General features: G+C 35.8%; 1 long non-coding RNA gene across 1 annotated transcript; it reads right to left on the reverse strand.

The window, feature by feature from the left end:
* Positions 1 to 1,412: 1,412 nt before the first annotated feature.
* Positions 1,413 to 2,733, reverse strand: LOC143608469 (uncharacterized). Its single transcript, XR_013149264.1, has 3 exons — positions 2,620 to 2,733; positions 1,779 to 1,860; positions 1,413 to 1,690 (listed from the first exon to the last, which is right to left on the reverse strand). It is a non-coding gene; the product is annotated as an uncharacterized LOC143608469 (long non-coding RNA).
* Between the last annotated feature and the right edge of the window lie 21,827 nt (positions 2,734 to 24,560).

A 24,560-nucleotide genomic window follows, 5' to 3' on the forward strand; every position in this document is an offset into this window, starting at 1 on the left:
CTTAAACGAATTCCAAGTGAACTATAAATCAATGGCAAAAAAATTAAAAAATTAGGGCCTGGAATAAAGCTTATAAATCTAATACAAAACTGAATCGTTTAACCAACCAAACAATTTTATCAACTTTAAATTCTTAATACACACGAAGTATTTTGTGGAAAACATTAAAAACCAAATCAAGCAAACTGTTTTCCCACGCTTTGATTTGTAAAGTTTCAAATCGTTTTTAGCAACTTACTATTTACAGGTCTTGTGTTGACCTGTCACCCATCACACGACCCACCCATTTTACCAGATATAGAGAAGATTGAATGTATAAAAGCATACCTTATCAGGTGCAAACTTTTATTTTCTTTTAGTTGACTCAGCAAGCTCTGTCTTCTTTTTGAGTCATTGTTAGCCAATGGAGGTCGACATGGATTTGTCCCTTTCTAATACGGCTAGAACCTAACATCATAAACATGAGCACAGATTGATCAAAGAAGTGATGTGAACTCATGCCAACATCATAAAAGTAAATAAATCAGATGTCTTGGAAACCCATTGACAACAACACAATTAATCTTATAAACTCAAGACCAACATCATTATTTCTTTGTAGACAATGACACAAATCATTCTCACTTTTACACATAAATCTTCAAAAAAAAACTATTATAAAATTAAACAGAGTACATAGCAGTTTATACATCGTGATCACCCCCTTTCACATAACTTAAAGCACACAATTATTTAAGCAAATGTTAGACTTCACATTTCAAGATTAAATCAAACGCTAAACAGTTCGCAAATGAAACATAACGGCAGAAATATAAAAACTAAATCCGCCTAAATAAACATCAAATTCACAAAATTAGGTGAGAAATCAGATTAAGAACAGATATCATTTGAACACACACACAAACAATGCTATTCATAGCATACAAAAACATAATCAACAAATAAAAAGTTATAAAAGTTCAGACCGGTCTAAAAAAGACTCCTTTTCTGCGTCAAAACAGGATTAAACCGAGTCAATCTAAAAAGCTTTGATTTGGTTCGGGTCAAAACATGATATTTAACGGTTCAAATACACGGTTTGAAGGAGTAAATTAGTAAACTCACAGTATTAGGCCGGAAACTAACCGAATGGGGCATGTTCAGTTCACACTCATTGTTTAACTTTAACCGAACACGAACACATAAAGTAACAAACTTTTTTCTGTTCGTGTTCGTTAATTAAGAAAATGGATTTGTTTGTGTTCGTTCGTTTAAAACCTAAACAATCAGTTCATTAATGTAAACCAACACAAACGAACATACCCAAACTAAAACAAACATAATTAACAAATTCAAATACAAATGAACATAAACATCTAAGTAGTAAAAAACCAAATAAATATTTTTATCAACAATATGTCATGTTTGGAAGCAACAATGAGATTCGTAAGAAAGATGAGATACGCTACATATTTAACAAAATAGAATTTCCACTTGGAGCTCAATTTTAAAAGTCCAATATGTACCAATCTCGCCTAAGCTATACAAAATAAAAAGTATAAAAAATAATCATACCAGTAGAAAAAGATACACCTAGTTTTTTTCTTTTCTGTTCTTGTATGATAAAATCTCGCTCCTTGAGAGCAGACTGACATGCCTTTAAGGTTTCCTCAGTGTTAGCCAACATCATATTGGTTTGGTTCAAATCGTTCTACATAATAAGTGAACACACTATTTTTATTACACTAAAAAATAAATAAAAAACAGCAGTAATGCAGTCAATCGTAAGTATAGTTTACCTGCGTAGATTTAAGTTACCGTGCTTCCACGAAGCAACTGACCTCCCTTATGCAAATACGTTATCATGTCTGCTATGACCTACTAATAGAAAAGATTTACAAATGCGTTACATATAGTCTTAAACTCCACTAAAATGACTTTAGTCTGAAACTCAACATTGACCCCAAATTTTGTAAACAATACTTTATATATCAATTTTGAACAAAATAATTAAAATTTTATGTTAATCATAATTGACCGTCAAAAATCAGCATTTAAGTAAACTTTAATCACTAATCTAACTTGGGAAGTTGGGCAGTTAATTCACTCCATTTCTTTTCTTCAACAAATCCAAAATGCACAAACACACGCACCTTAGTGTTTTCCACTTTGCCCCTAGTGTCTCTTATTTTATACATCAGTAACCCATACGCCTCCAACCATATCATAATTTCACACATATTCAAAATTAATACATAAAAACATCATTTTATAATATTAAAAAATCAGTTGAGTGTTATACCTAAATACAGTAACGGGCTGGTTTGGGCTTTTACCAAGCCCTTATATAAAATACAAAGATTAAAATTAAAAACAAGATGTTCAAAAACACATAAAACAAGATGTTGAAAATGAATTCAGTTTGTTATGTTCTCACATATGGGTGAAAATGAAACAAATCAAAAGAACTTTTAGTTTATCATTTTATGTTATGCATATTAATAATCTAAAATTACAAATTTTCAATAACAAATACATATGTGTGTTCTACATTTATTTTTCAAAGTTAAAAAACACAATGTTGTGACATTAAACACATTTTTAAATATTAATAAAATAAAAAGTGGATTAGGGACATACTCTCCACTGTTTTGTTTTTCAGTTTCCCGCGCTTCAACCTCACTTGCAGTCACCGATGACTCCTTATACGAGGCTTAAACATTACGTTTCAAAATCCCAATAGATAGAACCAAAATTAGCATGGGCTGAGTGAACCTTAACTGAATGCACTTATGTATACTGTTCATCCAAGCTGCAATGACATTGTTTTAGACAAATGTACAATAAATAAACTCGAATCATGTGTTCCCAATGGTGTATTAAATATATGGCGATGCATATACCGGTCGGAATTAGCAATCCACATCCCAAATTGTAAACAACCACATAGTTTAACTGCTTCAATACGGTTAACATCCACCTACAATTAAACCATAGCATCGTTGTATATTGGATTTAATTGCCTCAATGAACTAATATTATACAAACGTATGAATAATAATAATAATAATATTCATCTTGATAGCATCCATGCATAAACATCAACAAAAATTGTCGACATCAAGCATCTACAACCATATTCAAATTTAATTATGCTTAAAATTTAATCAACTAAAGACCTAGAACAATAATATAGTAATACCTGAGCTTTTTATTCAATTAACGGAGGAATTAGGTTAACTAAATCCAAATGAAATATATAGATTGCATTATCAACAAATTAACAATCCCCAAAATTAGCATGTTACAGAGATGGATTTGTAAATAAACCAATAACATGAACAAAATGAGTACCCGCAGTTGATTACGATCAGCACCTACAGTTTGATTTTGCTTCCTCTGATTTCATGAACATTTGTTTCAATTAAACCTATTTTGGTGATCAACGCAGGGCATAGAATGCTTTTATGGCTCAATCAATCCTTGAATGGCATCTAATTAATGCGTCGATTGGGGATTGATGTTTCATAACCATTCAATTGAACACGGGCTTAATTGGGGATCTATTGTGTAACTGAAGGAGGAGTAATTGAACACAAGCTTAATTGGGGATTTATTGCATAACTGAAGGAGGAGTATTGAACGTATCGAATGAGGAGTAAGCCAGCGGTGAAGACGTAATTAATGTTACGGCGTCTCAGTCTCAGAGAGAATATTGGAATTTGGAAAGTTGTCTTATATTTATCATAATGTAACATAGATAATTCATATGCCTTCAAATGAATAAAGTGTGTATGAACTATTCTTTTTAAAATGTGTAACTTTATAATTAGACTTTAACGCTGTGTTTTCGAGACTTATTTAAGAAGGGAATGAGAAGGAAGGGGAATTAGAACATGAAAGAAAGTTAGGGGAATGAAAATGTGTGATTTTCTTTCATGTTCCTGAATTTAATGAAAAGAAAAGTAAAAGAAAGAAAATACTATAAAACATTTTAGATGTTCCCAAGTTAAGAGGAAAATAAAAGAAAATCCAAAATTTTAGTTGTACCATTTAAGTAAACTACAACAGGAAGTTATATATGAAGGTAAATCAGTTAAAAAATTACAAATTTTGTCCTTTTAAATATACAATATTATGGTTTGGGTCCTTTTTGAAAATAAGTTTTACTTTTTATCCTTTATTTGGATTTTCGCCACAATTTTAGTTCTTTACACTAATGACCATCCAAAAACTTAATTAAGTGTCATCATATACCATGCACATGAGGGTAAATTTCTCGATTTACATTACAAAAACTAGTTATGTAGCTATGTGATTAACTTAAAAATAAAAAGAATTAACTTTAAAACAAAGTCTTTCTTTTTATCATCTATCTCATCATTTCTCTTTCATTTAACTGGGTTTTTGGATGGTTGTTAGTGTAAAGGACAAAAGCTTTTACGAAACTCTAAATAAATGATATAAAGTGAAACTCATTTTCAAAAAGGACCCAAACCATAATATTGTATATTCGACAGGACAAAATTTGTAATTTTTTCATAAACTAGTAATTGATAGAAGTTAATATTGTAATTTTTAAAAAGGACCCAAACCATAATATTTTCTCTCATAATCTTTTCAATTTGGGATGATTAATATATGCTCCCATTTTGCCTAATTTCCCCTCCCTTCATCTTCTTAAAAAAATCTCTAAGGCTAAGGGTAGTGGGGCTTGATCCAACCCCAAGTGATCCAATATATTTACGCAACGTAGGCGTTGACGTGACACATGATCAAGTCTCAGAATCAAGCCCCAGAAGGTGTAGTAGTCTAGGTGATCCGGGGCTTGATTGAATTTATATTTTATATTTTTTTTGTTATACACACAAATATAAATTAAAATAATTCATTAAAACATAAATAAAAAAGAAAACAAAAAATACATAAAAATAGCGTTTTTATTTTTTTTGTCGTCAATTCCTTCCGAATACGATCTTTTTCTTCCTCCATTATCGCTTGGTCGGATGGCGGTAGGTGACTAAAGTCTTTAGCTCGAAAAGCCAAACTATTGAAACAATTTTTTATGTCGAGCTTCACCAATCGAGAGGAGGCCACTTGACAATTTCTTAATTTCCTTTTTATAGTCGTCATCAACAACTGTTTTTTCCCACGATCCCTACCCGGAGGGCGGCTACAACCTTGGTCTTTCAAATGACCTTCGGACAAGTTTAGGTCGAAGTCAATTTGATTCTCCGACCCGCTCGAAGAGACGTATGTGCCAGACACACTAGTTTTTGTACGTTTTGCCCCTTCGACAAAGTCCTCCGCATATAGTTGCATCCATTTCGAGCACTTTCTTAACAACTCCCACAGGTAGCCTTCGTCAAACGTCTTCACCATCCCGTACCTCCTCAACACCTCTTGTTTTCATTCATAACAAGTGAATTGGTAAACCGAGAGATCATCGGACCTACTCGGCCGCATTCGTTTAGCATTGCAGTTTTGTAGGTTGGTAAACAATCCTACAAATTTACGAGTATCGGTCCACCGGCCCGATATCATATTTTTTGGTACGAGCCCTACTCCCCACTTGATTATAAAAATGAAAGGCCCCGATCCCGGTAGCCCTACTTTAGCGTCGGATTTACTCATAAACACAGTTCTTACAAATCAGAGTTAATTAAAACTTTTCGCGGAATATAAAACATCAACCATTTGATACAAAACATTAAATCTTTTCTTTGATACCATAACACAAAACATTATATTTAAAAACATCTTTACTTCTATCTTCAGATGCCAGCCGTTCAATCCATGCCATGTGTTATCCTCATGCCGACTCTTTAATCTGCTCACCTGCGTGCATACTAAAAGTCAGCTACGCTGAGTGAGTTCTAGTTAATCAGGCGACATACATTACATACAATACGTACACATAACATGCAAACATACATATCCGAAGATATATACTAATACTTAACCAGTACCCTACATACATACATACATACATACATATCTACAATCACAAACCTCAGTCTACCGTGAGTACGTTCATAGTCCGCCGTTTATACCTGTACTCAAGGTCGTGAACATGAAAAAGGCCCGCCGTCCTTACCTATGTACACCATCTATGGTACATACAAAGTTCGTAGTCCTTCCCTGTACCATCCTACGTTAACAACACATGCAAGGTCCGCAGTCCTTCTCTGTGTTGCAAACTAACTGATAACACGTAAGAGGTCCGCAGTCCTCCCCTATGCTATCACGACTCAACTATAGCAAGTGTAAGGTCCACAGTCCTTTCCTATGCTGACTCCTATTTCTTAGCACGCAAGAGGTCCGCAGTCCTCTCCTATACTATCACAACACAAATACAGCAAGAATAAGGTCCGCAGTCCTTTCCTACGCTGACTCTTATTTGAAGCACGTATAAGGTCCACCGTCCTTAACTACGTTCTCATCTATCGTATGTAACTCGTATAAGGCCCACCGTCCTTAACTACGCCATCACCTGTCAAGTCTATGTCCAACGGAAGTTAGAGGGATTTGCCATCCTAACTTACTACGTCAGACGTAGAACTTATATACCTTTCATGTACCTGTATACACATACTTCACATATACAATAATTATAGCATAAGAACACTCTATCAAGCCATTGCCTGACAGTACATGCAATATCCGAAGATCGTTCATGTACCGACAAGAAATCATTTATACATTATACGTAGCATTCATATTCGTAACTATAACTTGACAGTACGTGCAATATCCGAAGATTGTTCACATACCGACAAGCAAATCCTTTATACCATTCACATATATCACATAGGGCATACACTTATCGCCTAGGATAAGTGTATTAACAAATCACATCGAGTATGCACACAACCCCGAAAACATAACAAGGAATGAGGCTAGAAACTCACCTGAACTCGGTTACTTCTTTTGCTACTAGCTATTCCTTCTCGAGCTGTGCGCGTCTAACTGTTTAATAATTACAATATCAAATACTACTCTAGCCATCCTCATTGCTACTTAATTAGTCTTACACGTCTAAGCCGGTTTTACTTCATTGAATCATTACTCGTTAACCTTTAAGGTATCTTTCATTAATTAACAAAATCCAAGGGCTATTATGTAATTATCTCATTCTTTTCTAAGTCCACGGACTGTTCTGACAGTCTTCCAAACTTCTAATTCGTTATTCAGAACCCAACGGGATTCGTTATCTTAACATAGGGAACTGGTGAATAACGAACCACCTGATTCGTTATTTTAACATAGCGAACTGGGCGAGTCACGAATCACTTGATTCGTTATCTTAACTTATCATAACGAATTGGCTTTAACGAATGATCATAACGAACTGCATAACGAATTAAGGCTAGTTCGTTGTTTTTCCTTAACGAATCATCAGAACGAATTAACACGCGAATTGCTTAACGAACAAGACTAGTTCGTTAATGTTCCGTAACGAATTAGGGTTAGGGTTCGTTAGATGTCAGATGTCACATCAAAACATTCCTTGATGTGACTTAACCTCCGGCGCCGCACTTGCCGGAAAAACGGGATCTCGCCGGAAAAGCAAGATCTCGCTTGTTTCACCACCGTTCTCGCCGTTTTACATTCGTTATCAACCCATCATCAAGACTCAACCTTTTTCTATCATAAAGCTTGAACCTTTATGGCTAAAATGTTCAAAACTAGATCTAGGGTTTATTTAAACGAGTCGTTCATAACCATGAGTTCGTTAAGTCCATTTTAATCTTCAAGTTTGCAACTTTACGATTTGTCTAGACCCGATCTATCATCCTACCAATTTTCATGTAAATCCGTACACGAAAAGTAAGCCTTTTTAACAAAAACGTACCTTTGAGGTTTTTGTACGAAATCACGCGAGATGCTCAAAACCATATCAAACGAACTCCTATTTGAGTGATTCAAGCGGACACGGAACCTTCTCATCCCGATCTACAAACCCATCAGCTCACCTTCGCCGGAAACCGCCGCTACCGTCGCCGGAATAGTGAAACAGTGGCCGGAAATCCTCATTTTGAGCTGCTACGGTTTTGCTGATAAAAACCATACTTCCCGACCTATGATCGAAGATCTAATCGGTGGGAATCTTCATTTATATACCTTGAACACTCAGTTAAAATTTGGGACCGATCCGACGGCTAGATCTCCGGGAATCTTTGTGTCATTGTGGGTGGTTTTCTCAAAAACGGGAATTGAGTTAAGTGTGTGTTTTGATGGTGGAGGCTATGGTGTAGAGATGTATGAAAATGGAAAGGATTATGGTTTTAAGGGGTATTTATACTCCCTTAAGCCCATGGACCTAAGACCCATCTTTCCTTTTTGGTCCATAATTAACTCCATCTAATTAGCCTACTTATCCTTCCATCCTTATTATTTTATTAATTCTCTACTAACTCAAGTAAACTTTTCCATCATAAATAAATAATATATTAAATATTATTTTTAGAAATTTCGGGATGTTACAAAAAACATTCCTGAACCTTGGCCCAATGTGACAATCGTCAATTTCAGGTTAACTCCGTTAACTCAACTCCGTCAATTCAAACTTAAAATCATTGAATCTATAACGCACACCTCATTACATTTAAACTAGGGTTTAAATGACGCTTAACACTTACTACATGTGTAGTCTTTCGGGAATTGCACCGAAACGCAAACGAGTTGACGCAAACAATTGGTGAATAAACGAAAAACGTCAAAACAATAATTATGTGATAATTATGTGTTAGACTTATGTGTTATGTGATAACATTGTATAAACGTTAACTCAATGTGCTAGAACTAGTTATTTAGGCTAGAGAAGTAACATTTGGAAGTTGAGGGACTAAAGTGTAACATGTTATTATAAATAATAACATAAACCTAAAACCCTAAAACTCTTTCTCTCCTCCCAAAACCGATCGACTCTCCCTCTCATCCCTTTGGCAGCCGTCGACCTTCATACACACACATACAATCAAGACTGTTCAAGTTTGATTGAAGATTAAGGTGCTAGGAAGGTATAAACGACTACCCTATGCATCCTTTATACTTAATTTCGATTTTTAATGGGTTAATTACAAACCCTAGATTCCGAAAATTTCATATATTGTGTTCATATGATTTTCGTTTGATTTGATGATGTATTGATGATGATTTGATAACTAGAATTGATATTATTACATGTTAATTGTTGTGTCTTTGATTTTGAGATCAAATAAACCCTAACCATGTATGTATGGTGTAATTGATATGCATGGATAGTGGTTATGGTGTCTAGAATGTTATATGAATGAATTGTGGTCTATAGATGGTTAATATGTTGAGTTTTGTTGCAAACAGTTTCTGGACAGATTGTGTTGTTGATGTTCAATTGACTGTAACGGGGTGTAAATGTGAAAATTGGTCGAGATAATTGATACTATAGTAAACTAGTTTGAGTCTAGTTTCTAAATATTATAAATTTGCAAATTTTGAATGTGTAAAAGTTAACTTTTATGGTTTTACAAAATCGTTGTGCAAATCTGAATTGTGAGACCTGCTGTTAGGTTATCTTGTAAATATTATATCTCATGAACTACGAGACCAATTGGGTTGGTTCCACTCCTGGAAGTTGACTTGTTGAGTTAGGAACCTAACCCAAGTGGTCTTGCATTTTTTGGATTTTTCGTTTAACAGGAATTTCAAATAACATTCTGTTGCGCATATATTTGACTGTTATGAGTTTGCTGTGGTAAATTGATCATTGTGAAAAATATATATGGAATAAAAATACAACAAAATATGTTCTGGAAACCTAACACATACATGCTTTTGTGATGATTTTTGGTAAATTAATTGAGATGCTATGATCGGTGGAATAGACTAGTTTTACAAGTAGAATTCTGTCGTTAAGAAACTAGTTGCTGAATTTTGTAAAAGTTGCATGAAACATGGTAATTGATAGTTAATTGTCGTGTTTTGACCAAATTGCCCTTGAGGGGAATGATTGCTAAATTAATTGTCGTGTTTTGACCAAATTGCCCTTGCGGGGAATAATTGCTAATTAAGTGACCAAATTGCCCTTGCGGGGAATAATTGCTAGTAAATTGTTATGTGTGACCAAATTGCCCTCACGGGGAGTAATTGCTAGTGATGTACATTATTAATACATGACACGTAAATAATTGTTCACACATGTATCGTATCACAAATTGTAACACCCCGCAACCGCAACGGAAACGTAAACGGGATGCGACAGACACCTCTGATATCAACCACATTGTTTATAAAGAAAACTGAATGCATTAATATACTTCAAAATTACATTATCTCATCTTTCATTACCGTCTAGGTGATACACACATCATACAATACGATTCATAATTCTATCTGTTATAATGTATCCTAACATCCCGCACACAAATCTTACACACATCAAGCACTTAGCACGTAAGCAATCACTTCATCTAAATTGTACCTGAAAAGCATGTGAGAAAACGGGTCAACTACGAATAGTTGGTGAGTTTCACAATTTCAGTAAACCATGATAAATCCATATCATAATATAATATTATCTGGGGACACTGTTAACCCAGTACTGTACTCACTCCGGGAGCAATGTTAACCCGGAAACACTTCTAGGAACCCCTGGGGACACTGTTAACCCAGTACTGTACTCCCTCCGGGGGCAATGTTAACCCGGAAACACTTCCAAAGACATCTGGGGACACTGTTAACCCAGTCCTGTACCCATTCCGTACGATTCCCGTACAATCAAATATTTATAAACACACGCAAGTCCATGCGTTCAGTATGTACTTAAACATTTTAATAGAAACATGCTTCCGCCCCGGGAAAATATTTGAAAACAATTCAGAAAAAGGGGCTCGTGAAACTCACCTTAGCACATGCAAGCAGGTAACAACAATCATTAACAGTTAACACGTCCAATCTGTAATATGATCCCTACGATCGTTACTATACACTCATTATTAATATAACTTTAACCAGGTTAACCGGTACATCTGGGGACACTGTTAACCCAGCACTGTACCCGTTCTGGGGGCAAGGTTAACCCATAAACACTTTTCCGGACTCAGATTGTGATGTCGTTTAGAGTTCAACAGTCAAATCTTCTAATAGCTTGTTGACTGATAATTTAATTAAAGTGGTGAAATTAGTACTCGGTTTAGACGCCCCGATTGACCGCGGGACCCGTTTCCGTCTTTGGCGTACCGGAAACTGTTAAATCGGTTAAAAATACCCAAATCATCCGAATTATTTTCGGATGATTCATTTTTACTTGTTTAACTCAATTATATGAAAATAGTCCATTTTTAGGGTTTTTATACTCCAGTCAGCTCGCTTAAGCGAACTTCACCGGTTTACGCGTTTTAACTTTAAAAGTTTGATAATTAGCACAAATACTTATCCGTTTACTCTCGGATCTCGAAATTTTGCACAAATCACTTTTTAACAGTGGGGAATTTTATAAAAATATTTCCAGAATTAATTCTTATATTTAAAATTTATTTATCTATTTTTAAACACCATTTAAACACTAAATATGTCGTAAATACCAAACGATCTTAGAAAAATCCCAAATTTTTCCTGGATGTCCCCTGCCATCCACATAGTCCCCTGTAATTTTTCCAGAACCAAAATCTTCTTTTACATGTCATTTTTACTAAAACCGAGCTAGAACACCCTAGAACTCGTTTAACCGAAAAGCCTACTTAGACTTCTCCAACTGACCTCAAATTTTGTGTGTGACTTATACATGATATAAAAAGCTTATCTGCAATTTTCCAGAATTTTTCATAATATTTAACTATTTTTCACCATTTTTGGCCAAAACCGAGCATTAAATTCACCAAATATTCATCCTTTGTCCAAAAATTACCAAAAATTCACAGAACTCTTATTTTCATGTGTAGAATATCCCTGTAAAATTTCATGACCTAACTCTAAAGCATCAACAATCTGTCCAATTTTCCCAAAACCGAATATAACCGAATATACCTTTCGTTTTCCGCCACTACGAGCCACAAACTCGTCTTTCCGCCTTATCTACCACTAAATACAGAGCTTACAATCAACATACCACAATACCAAGCAAGTTACACTCACGATCAAGCCATTTCTTTCATGGTTACGGTTATGATACTAAAACAAAGATTTAACCGTAAAAATTCGTTTTTGATTCGTTTAACTCCTTTCTTGGACCAAGATCCCTTGTATAACTCGTATACATCACTTGATCATGCAAGAATCGGTTTCCATCTCGGGTTTTCACCCTTTTTCACTTGGAAACCTCCTTTTCTTGCAAGAACACTCAAGAAACGAACATAAACACGTACATAACACAATTTTACCTCGGTTTTTCTTGTCAAAATCTCGGTTTTAGGCTTTTGGTCTTGAGAGAATTGGAGGTTTGTTGAAAAAGTTGGATGAAAAAAGAAAATGTAAGGAGTAATACATCCCTATATTCCGATCGGAATTTTGGATGGGTGGGGTGGAACCCACAACTTCATTTTAAGCCACATATTTGGATTCTCGTAATCCGGATAATGTTTTGGATAATCTGGTTCAGTTCGTTTCTCGGTTAAACGTTTAATTCAGCTTAAAACGAGGCCAAAACGGTTGTTTTTCGGCTAAAAAGTGAAATTTATATAAAACCGATTTAAAAAAACTTTAAAAACTTAAACCATGACATTTATTAACTCAAAACATCATATTATTAATTATCGCGCATCTTTTTCGGCTTGATCGATTGTCTCTTGCTCGGTTTGGTATTAAAGGTTTCGTTTAATGTACCGTCGTACCATTAAATCGAAATTCTTTTTCTGTGCCGTACTTTACTTATCCCGAAGCATTAATGCTTCGTAAAATCACTAAATATCATATGTCTCGTCTATAATTGAACCCTCGATTCGTTCGGGTTTCAATAACTATCAATCGATTAATCGCATATTCAATACGATGAATTATTTATTCACGCACAATCAATACAGTGAACCCTGTATTCTCGTATAGTTACTATGGTAACTCATGTACCCGACATTACATATGACGTAACTAACGTCTACCGGTTAGGGTATACCTGGTTTCATCGGAATCGTTACATTCTCCCCCCGTTAAGAAATTTCGTCCTCGAAATTTTACACGCCCACTATCTCCTTTCGAGAGAAAGGTGGGGGGTTTTTCCTTCAGAATTCACCCTCGCCTTACCAAGTATAATCTGGTCCTCGCTGTGAATTCCACTTAATCTTAATTAATAAAGCTTGGTATGTCCAAACTGTTTAGTTTTCCCGTCTACTATCTCTACGGAATTAGTTATGATATCAAGCATGTCTTCTATGAGTACCTCTATTACTAGTACTTTCGTTGCCTCATCGCTTAGGCACTTTTCAATCCGTATACATGGCAAAATATCATGTATAGTACTTAGCCCCTGGAATACTTTAATCAATAAACTAAGTGACCAACCATGGAGATAGTCTCATGAGGCCCAATATATTAAGGAGCTATTTTCGGTTTTGGCAAACCTCATATCACCTCTCTAAGGTGATGCCTTAAAAATGCCTTGTCACCTCTTTCCAATGACAATGGTCTCCTATGAATGTTGGCATAAATCCTTTGCCAATCTCGCGATGCTTTCAACTCATCATAAATATTATAAATCCGATTGGTTGTTTCTCGAATCAATTCAAATCTTATGGCTTGATTGACGCCCATTTTCAATTTACAAATGGGTGATAATTACTTCACCCATAGAAAGCTTCAAGCTCTCGATGCTTCCTTCCCCGCCTTCCAATAATGGAAGTAGGATGACTATTTCGATCTGAGATCATTGAAAATGGTACTCCACGACGAGATACCATTTCACCATCAGGAATTTGGGCAAGAATTCATCGTGGTAATCGTCATGGTTTGGGATGAAATGCGAGGATTGGTTAATCGATCCGCGATTACCCAATTTACCTCATGCCTTTGATATATCTTGGGAATTTGCGTCCCGAAATCCATGGTAATTTATTCCCACTATCATTGGCGAATTTTCTATCGTTGCGGCGTACCCCAGGGTTTTCGGTGTGCAGCCTTATCTCTCGCATAACTCAAATATCCTCTAATATACGTATCCATATCTTTCTCCGACTCAGCCACTAATAAGATCCTTTCAGATATTCGCATCATCAATAGTCTAATCCGATCCCAGATGTATGAAATATTCCGATCTATGCGCTTCGTCCATGATTAAATCACGAAGCTCATGGAGGGTCGGGATCCAAGCCCGATTTTTGAAGTAGAGAATTTCGTCCACGCGCTGTTCGAAATTCTTCTCATTGCCGTGAAGTCCCTCCTTTTCCAATTATTTCTCTTTCAACGCCTCCCGTTGAGCGACTCGAATCAGGTCCTAAAGGTTCGACTGGACTATCATCCCCACACTCGCACTCGCAATGGCTTAACCCGATCTTTCTTACTCAAGGCATCGGTTACGACGTTAGCCTTGCCAGGGTGATAACGGATGTCACAGTCATAATCGCTTAACAACTCGACCCATCTTCGTTGCCTCATATTCAGTTCCTTCTGATCAATTATGTGCTGCAAACTTTTATGATCGGTGAAGATGGTGCACTTCGTATCGTAGGGGCAATGTCTCCACATTTTAAGTGCGTAGATAACCGCTCCCAGTTCTAAGTCATGAGTAGTGTAATTTTTCTCGTGTATTTTTAACTGTCGGGAAGCATAGTCTATAACCTTATTATTCAGCATTAACACGCATCCTAACCCTCTATGCGATGCGTCACAATACGCGACAAAACCATCGTCTCCATCGGGGAGACTTAAAATCGGCGCTTGGCACAATTTTAATGGTTTCTATCTTATTTGGATCTATGTGAAATCCTTGTTGTTCTACAACATGACCAAGGGATTATGCCTTCTTTATTCAAAATCACATTTCGAAAACTTCGCGTACAACTCCTCTTGCTTTAACCCTCCCACAATTTTCCTTAACCGTCGTTCGTGCTCTTCTTTACGTTGCGAATATATCAAAATATCATTAATGAATTTTATGAAAAATTTGTCAAAATAAAGTTTACAGACTCGGTTCATGAGTTCCATGAATGCTGCCGGCGCATTTGTTAGCCCGAAAGGCATACGTAGCGAGTCCGAAACGCTGTTGTTGCAACGTCCTCCTCTTGGATTTTTTTTTTCATTTGGTGATAACTATATCTAAGATCAATTTCTAAAAATAAATCGCCCCTTGCAGTTGATTAAACAGATCATTCACTTCGAAGAAGTGAGTACCTACTCTTGATCGTCACTTTATTCAATTCTCCCTAATCAATACATATCCTAACACTTCCGTCCTTCATTTCCCAAATAACACTGGTGCACCCCATGGTGACTAACTAGGTCGTATAAAACCTTATCCAATAATTCTTGCATTTCAGTTGGTGTAAGTCGGTAAGATGCTTTAGCAACAGGGCCAGCTTGAGGTATTAAATTGATTCCGAATTTGACATGTCGGGTTGGCGGTAATCCAGGAAGTTCTTCTGGGAAAACTTGTGGAAATTCGCGTACCACCGGGATATCTTCTGTATGTTTTCTTTTAAATACTTTGGCAATCGCGTTTGTTAAATACACCACGTCTTCTTGTCGTAAATACTATAACATCTCAAAATGAGATTAGAGTGGTAACATGATACCGTACACTTTTCTCTGTATCTAATCGCTTCATCGTCCGAAGGAGAGCTTCTAATCATCTTCTTTTCATAATTGATTTCAGCTTCATGTCGAGTTAGCCAGTCCATGTTAACTATTACGTCAAACTTCTTAACTTTACTGGTCGTAGGTCAATAAGGAAAGGTTAATCGTTCAGAATAATAGGACAATTCCGAACAATTTAGTTAACCATTAGGGGTTTACTGTTAGCGATTCTACAGTATAGGGTTCTATAGTTTCACTAATCGGTTTTCCAAATGATAGGAGGTTAACAGGAGCTAACTTCTATCGACGACTGTAAAAATATCGCTGAAGTCTATTGATTTAAAACTACAACGTACTTAATACCACTTTTGGATCATGACTTGCTTTATTTGAATTACTCCCAAAAGCACGGCTCCTTGCTTGACCAGGGGTTGATGCTTGTCATGAGGTTCATCTTCCAACAACACCTTGGTTCAACTTTGGGCAATTTCTCTTGAAACGTTCTGTACTGCCACATTCATAGCAAGTACAACCGTTTGGCATAAATTGATTTCTTTGAATGGATTGTTATTGAAGTTGTTGGGTTCGGAGTGGTTGTACACGAATGGGTTGGGGTTGTCGGTTCACATGGCTTCACTTGGTTCTACAATTGTGGCATTACGTCCATCTTTACTACACCTGTGGCCTACTATCACTCGACATTCTTCTTCCTGCCGATAACCATATTTTCCACATTTAGGGAAGAACCCCTTTATGCGGTTCATGTTTTCACACCAGAACTAGTCTTAGTATAATTCTGGGTTGTAGGGCTTACCTACCTATTCAAAGGCCTATCTTGCACTATGCCTTTATCACTTCTCTTCTTTAACACCCGACGTCTCACCTAACATCCTTCCAGTCCGCTTCCCATAGAGTTAAGTATATCGATGCTGACTTGTGACACAACCCTTCCATAGGTTGTATATTTTACCGGATTGACTATACTCCTTATCGATGGAGTTAGTCCCCAATATAGCGCTCACTTCGCTTAGTTTCAGGGGTAATTAGCCATGTTACCAGACATGACAATTCCTTCAAACTATTAGCGTGTTCTAAGTAATCAGCACGCAACATTTCTATTTTTCATAGCTCAGTTCCCAATCTCTGAACTTACTTACTCGAATAAAAGTGCTCTAGCACAAGAATTTTAAATTCCGACCATGTCCTCTGAGCAATAATTTTCTAACTATAATTTTGTACCATCGTGTTCCATCACGATACAACATAATCTACCAACATTTCTGTAGCATATTTCACTACACAATGTTCTAGTCTCTTACCAATATCCTTAATCATTTCGATCTTTTCTATCTACTCGTTAATCTATTCCTCCCTTTACCATCAGTACCCTATTAATAATTTCCTTACCACGAACAACAACATATTCTTCATACCGGATCTAATTCATTACGACTACTATTCATGTTTAGTTTATAACTAATACTTGTAGTCATAATAGTATTCGGTGGAACATTATCACTTTTAGTAATACCACCAAGAATTGGAATATTCATATTCATGTGATTGCTCTATCTATAATCTTGCGATCACATTTGTATCAACACTAGCAGTGATCTGTGATACGACATTCGGTATCATCATCTGCTATCTTTGAGCAATCAACTGAATCATATCAATCTCCATCATTGGAGTTACTCTTTTTATGTCATTCTGCCGTACTCATCCCGTACGCAGTAATCAATACTAATCTCACCGTATAACTCGTTACCAGCTCAATCATGACGACAGGTACACATACACACCAAATATTATTATACATATTACACATATCAGTATCTAATATATATGTCCCACAAATATAATAACATATGGATTTAACCGGACGTCGGTTAACGTTCAAATATGTTTCATAACCCTTGTCACCAACTGACGTATAAATCTTTCTCAACAAAGATTAATGTTTAATATACTTGATTTCAATATCCTTCTGCATGTCAACATAACCGATACATGCTCACCGTGAGCACCAAACGATTACGTACCACGGAGTTATAATATCCGTGTCTATTCGTATTTCCGGTATACGCGGTATACCACCTACGAACGAATAACCAATTATGCTATAATGATTCCAACACCTCTTTGTGTATAGGTAATCATTCTATTCGAGTATACATGGGTATAGGCATCTAACGGATGTAAGGATAACATAGGGAGTTGCAAGGTTCAAGGTAATTGCGCAACATGGTTTGCCCTCAATTATTATCAATTACTATTATGGAAAACTCTATCACTTGCTCAGTCAATGTCCTCAGACGTTCTAGGTTCGCTAAAATCGGTGATTCTCGATCTGGAGGTGGTATGACTCATATGCTTGAGAGTGAGAAACACATATATATATATAGAAATATATATATCTTTATCTGCTCATTTATTATCAATTTTTTTTTTGATGGAATAAGAACGGGTTCAGGTACAGGTTCGTCCGTACATGAGGGTCGTGGTTCGGGTGAACACAGGGGGTTGTTAGGATATACGGTACCGGTGTTGGTAGGGTAAGGGATCAACTAATTTTTGGTTGGGAGTGACGGTTACTCAATATTTCTGATTAATGTCAAACGGGAGATTTAACTTGGTGCTATCATAACTATGGCCCGATAAGTCGGACTTATCATCAACCGATGCTCTAGAAATTTCAGCATCCTCGGTACTTTTATTATTTCATCCCCCGGTTCCTTATCCGGGTCCCATTTCTCAATACATGTAACCACAAGATATGTACATATATATATATATACACATTAGCACGTATAAATAATATTATATACTTTACACATATGTTGCCATTTTTACCTATTAATGTACCCCGTGACTTCCCCTGAATTCCCTCGTGCGGACAAGTCTGTTATTATGTTCCGGACCATAACAACTCACTTGTCCATCCAAGTTCATCCAGACCTCGTCACTATAAATTATTAGTTGATATTCAGATCCTATAATACTTGAGCTACTGGTTATATTTTAGGTATCTTTTAAAGACATCCTAATTCTTTATAACCAATGGCTCTGATACCAAGTTCTGTAACACCCCGCAACCGCAGCGGAAACGTAAACGGGATGCGACAGACACCTCTGATATCAACCACATTGTTTATAAAGAAAACTGAATGCATTAATATACTTCAAAATTACATTATCTCATCTTTCATTACCGTCTAGGTGATACACACATCATACAATACGATTCATAATTCTATCTGTTATAATGTATCCTAACATCCCGCACACAAATCTTACACACATCAAGCACTTAGCACGTAAGCAATCACTTCATCTAAATTGTACCTGAAAAGCATGTGAGAAAACGGGTCAACTACGAATAGTTGGTGAGTTTCACAATTTTAGTAAACCATGATAAATCCATATCATAATATAATGTTATCTGGGGACACTGTTAACCCAGTACTGTACTCACTCCGGAGGCAATGTTAACCCGGAAACACTTCTAGGAACCCCTGGGGACACTGTTAACCCAGTACTGTACTCCCTCCGGGGGCAATGTTAACCCGGAAACACTTCCAAAGACATCTGGGGACACTGTTAACCCAGTCCTGTACCCATTCCGTACGATTCCCGTACAATCAAATATTTATAAACACACGCAAGTCCATGCGTTCAGTATGTACTTAAACATTTTAATAGAAACATGCTTCCGCCCCGGGAAAATATTTGAAAACAATTCAGAAAAAGGGGCTCGTGAAACTCACCTTAGCACATGCAAGCAGGTAACAACAATCATTAACAGTTAACACGTCCAATCTGTAATATGATCCCTACGATCGTTACTATACACTCATTATTAATATAACTTTAACCAGGTTAACCGGTACATCTGGGGACACTGTTAACCCAGCACTGTACCCGTTCTGGGGGCAAGGTTAACCCAGAAACACTTTTCCGGACTCAGATTGTGATGTCGTTTAGAGTTCAACAGTCAAATCTTCTAATAGCTTGTTGACTGATAATTTAATTAAAGTGGTGAAATAAGTACTCGGTTTAGACGCCCCGATTGACCGCGGGACCCGTTTCCGTCTTTGGCGTACCGGAAACTGTTAAATCGGTTAAAAATACCCAAATCATCCGAATTATTTTCGGATGATTCATTTTTACTTGTTTAACTCAATTATATGAAAATAGTCCATTTTTAGGGTTTTTATACTCCAGTCAGCTCGCTTAAGCGAACTTCACCGGTTTACGCGTTTTAACTTTAAAAGTTTGATAATTAGCACAAATACTTATCCGTTTACTCTCGGATCTCGAAATTTTGCACAAATCACTTTTTAACAGTGGGGAATTTTATAAAAATATTTCCAGAATTAATTCTTATATTTAAAATTTATTTATCTATTTTTAAACACCATTTAAACACTAAATATGTCGTAAATACCAAACGATCTTAGAAAAATCCCAAATTTTTCCTGGATGTCCCCTGCCATCCACATAGTCCCCTGTAATTTTTCCAGAACCAAAATCTTCTTTTACATGTCATTTTTACTAAAACCGAGCTAGAACACCCTAGAACTCGTTTAACCGAAAAGCCTACTTAGACTTCTCCAACTGACCTCAAATTTTGTGTGTGACTTATACATGATATAAAAAGCTTATCTGCAATTTTCCAGAATTTTTCATAATATTTAACTATTTTTCACCATTTTTGGCCAAAACCGAGCATTAAATTCACCAAATATTCATCCTTTGTCCAAAAATTACCAAAAATTCACAGAACTCTTATTTTCATGTGTAGAATATCCCTGTAAAATTTCATGACCTAACTCTAAAGCATCAACAATCTGTCCAATTTTCCCAAAACCGAACATAACCGAATATACCTTTCGTTTTCCGCCACTACGAGCCACAAACTCGTCTTTCCGCCTTATCTACCACTAAATACAGAGCCTACAATCAACATACCACAATACCAAGCAAGTTACACTCACGATCAAGCCATTTCTTTCATGGTTACGGTTATGATACTAAAACAAAGATTTAACCGTAAAAATTCGTTTTTGATTCGTTTAACTTCTTTCTTGGACCAAGATCCCTTGTATAACCCGTATACATCACTTGATCATACAAGAATCGGTTTCCATCTCGGGTTTTCACCCTTTTTCACTTGGAAACCTCCTTTTCTTGCAAGAACACTCAAGAAACGAACATAAACATGTACATAACACAATTTTACCTCGGATTTTCTTGTCAAAATCTCGGTTTTAGGCTCTTGGTCTTGAGAGAATTGGAGGTTTGTTGAAAAAGTTGGATGAAAAAAGAAAATGTAAGGGGTAATACATCCCTATATTCCGATCGGAATTTTGGATGGGTGGGGTGGGACCCACAACTTCATTTTAAGCCACATATTTGGATTCTCGTAATCCGGATAATGTTTTGGATAATCTGGTTCAGTTCGTTTCTCGGTTAAACGTTTAATTCTACTTAAAACGAGGCCAAAACTGTTGTTTTTTGGCTAAAAAATGAAATTTATATAAAACCGATTTAAAAAAACTTTAAAAACTTAAACCATGACATTTATTAACTCAAAACATCATATTATTAATTATCGCGCATCTTTTTCGGCTTGATCGATTGTCTCTTGCTCGGTTTGGTATTAAAGGTTTCGTTTAATGTACCGTCGTACCATTAAATCGAAATTCTTTTTCTGTGCCGTACTTTACTTATCCCGAAGCATTAATGCTTCGTAAAATCACTAAATATCATATATCTCGTCTATAATTGAACCCTCGATTCGTTCGGGTTTCAATAACTATCAATCGATTAATCGCATATTCAATACGATGAATTATTTATTCACGCACAATCAATACAGTGAACCCTGTATTCTCGTATAGTTACTATGGTAACTCATGTACCCGACATTACATATGACGTAACTAACGTCTACCGGTTAGGGTATACCTGGTTTCGTCGGAATTGTTACACAAATGTACTTGTTAAGTCACACACGATTCACAAACGAAACACGAACCGTAATTTGTGCATAGGTTATGTGCCGAGTCTAGAGACTCGATAATAGTTCCGACACTTAGAAAATCTCTTTGTTGTTTTAGAACGCTAGAGAGAGTTTTCTGTGACGCGCATCACTTGGTGATTTATTTTTGGGAATTCTTCGCAAACAGTGAGTTTCACTTACCCCTTTAAACTGTTTTAAACGCTTTTCACTTGGGGGAGATAACATACTCCGAAAACGCATTTAAGATTTTGTTAGTAAATTATATATCACTTGTAAAGGCTAAGTGGCAAACGAAATAATTGAAGTCCTACACATCGAACCGGTTAATATTTGGATAATAGCGAGTCACTGTTGAGTAGTACTACTGGGTTTGACAAACCCCACCCAACGCTAAACTCGACTGGAGGTCGAGCGGGTGTAATTTTGGCTAACACATACCATGGTCTGGATGACCTGGTGGCAATGCACTTGATAAACAGTCAGCTTCGGTGTCGAACACTTAGTAAAACTTGTTGTATAGGCTAGCTACCTATCGATATATAATTGATTTAACACTATCTGGTAAACGCAAAACGCTAAACGTAAAACGCTAAACGCAAAACGCTAAACGCTTTATTTTACATAAACTTGTGAACTCACCAACCTCGTGTTGACACTTTTAGTATGTTATTCTCAGGTAGCCGAGGCGGGCGCGCGGTATAGGATCATGCATGGTTTTTGAACATTCTGATATGCAAACATGTTTTTAACTATTATTACTTGGGTTTTGAAGTCGTCCTGCGTGACGTAACTTTTGTCTTTTGGTTTTTACGCTTCCGCACTTATTTTCATTTAAACGTTTTTATGGTTTGATTATAACTAATGATTCCGATCTTGTTAGTTCACACCCTCTGACGGTAAAACTCCGTTAGTGGATTTTGAGGGTGTGACACCCAAAAAACTTGAGCTCTTTGAAAGTCAGCTACAAAATAAATAACAAAAAATGTAATAATTGCACACAAAACTTAAAAGATATATTAAACAATAAAATTCGCGATATAAATTACCCGCGTTCCGATCTTGGGATATTTCAATCCAAGATTTTGCTAACGCAAGTTTCTCTTCTTTAGACCACGGAGTAGACTTCCGCTTAGCCGGTGCCGAAGGACCATCCGCTTCTCCGGTTTTCTTCCCCTTTTTGTGGGATCTTTTTGCCGGCTTCTCCGATGCCGGCTCCGGTTGTGTTTCCGGGACGAATATTCGGATTGTGACATATCCATGAACGCTTGAAACGTTTCTTCGTCCAAGTAGTTCAATCCTTCGGGAAATTGAGGGTCGTTGATGTTGATATTACCGTAACCCGAGACCGACATGGTTTTAAATTTGAGATATTTAGAGTGGTTTTTTAAATAATAGAGAGAAAGGGAGTGAGAATGGTGTGTTATTTTATAAAATGGGATTGTTATTTGTAGTGGAAGTGGTAGGGTTTGTAATTAAAAAAAACAACCTTTTTTTAAAAAATATTTTGCCTTCAACGGCAATTTTTTGATTATCCCCCAATCCCCAACAGCTATTTTGCCCCGCGGTCAGCTCCACGGCGGCCGTCCGTGCCCCTATCACGGAAAGGGTGTAGTGGTGCGTGCGGCGGCCACTTCGTCCACGCCTGGCCTGCCGCACCCCATTACCCTTGGTCTAAAACATGGTTTTGTTTTCATCCTTTCTTCTGTTCTCTCTTGTTAAATGAGACTCGAAAACACATTGTAATAGCTCGAATTGTTTTAACCTTATAAATTTTGTAATCTATGAACACAAGAGTATGCACACAATTTGGTTTATTATTTAAAAGTAACTATTTTTATACATTTGTTTTTACGTAAAGTGATAAAGATACATACTTTACTAATAAAAATGCAAAAAAGAAACTAAAAGTCAAGTGAAACAATTAAGAAGTTAGTACTATAAATTAAGAAGTTGCATCAAAAGCTTGTAAACTATGCATAAAAAGTCCTAACATAATGGAATAGTAAAATGAAAATACAAGTGAATTTTAATCTATAATATATATAAACGAAAATATAAAAATCCTACGTGTTGCGATGTGGCCGTTCCCCCTTTTTTTAGAGTCAACAGATTTGCTTAATTTTTAAATGAAGGCTTCTCATGCATTTAACCCAAATTCACGGGTATGAGTCTGATCAAACCCAGATATTTCTTAAACGGGTTATAACATCTCATTAAATTAAAAACTAATCTCACCAAATATTTGATATAAAAATCCTATAAAGTAAGGATATACTAAAAATTAATATATGATTTATTTAAAAAAGATATATATTATTTATAATTAAAAAATCAATTTTATAGTAAAAAAAATAAACAGGTCTTGGGTCTCATCAAACCCATATAGTTTTTAAACCGGGTTATAACATCCCATTTATTTTTGAAACAATTTATCATCAAACCATAAGTATATTATTAACTTTCATACAATAAAAAAATAAAAATTCAAAAAATAAATAAATATTAGAAATAAATAATATAAAACAACCCATAATACGGGGGATAAAAACTAATATATATATATATATATATATATATATATATATATATATATATATAGGATCATCAAAGAACTTTTTTGAAATTGAGAACCATGAGAACCATTTTGGACCACAAAAAACCCAAAAATAAAAAAATCATAAAATAAAAAAGAACACAAAAATCAAAAAAGTAAAAAAACCAAAATTCTTATTTTATCATCCTGGTTTCAAAAAAAAATACTCGATTTAGCTAAATTATATACACATATGTATAATATATACATATATGTACATTTACATGTTTTTTGTACACATGTGTATAATTTAAGATAAATGAT

The sequence above is a fragment of the Bidens hawaiensis genome, unplaced genomic scaffold, assembly GCF_021521415.1.
Source record: "Bidens hawaiensis isolate Kalapana, Puna unplaced genomic scaffold, B.hawaiensis_p1.1 tig00419376_1, whole genome shotgun sequence".
NCBI lineage: Eukaryota > Viridiplantae > Streptophyta > Magnoliopsida > Asterales > Asteraceae > Bidens > Bidens hawaiensis.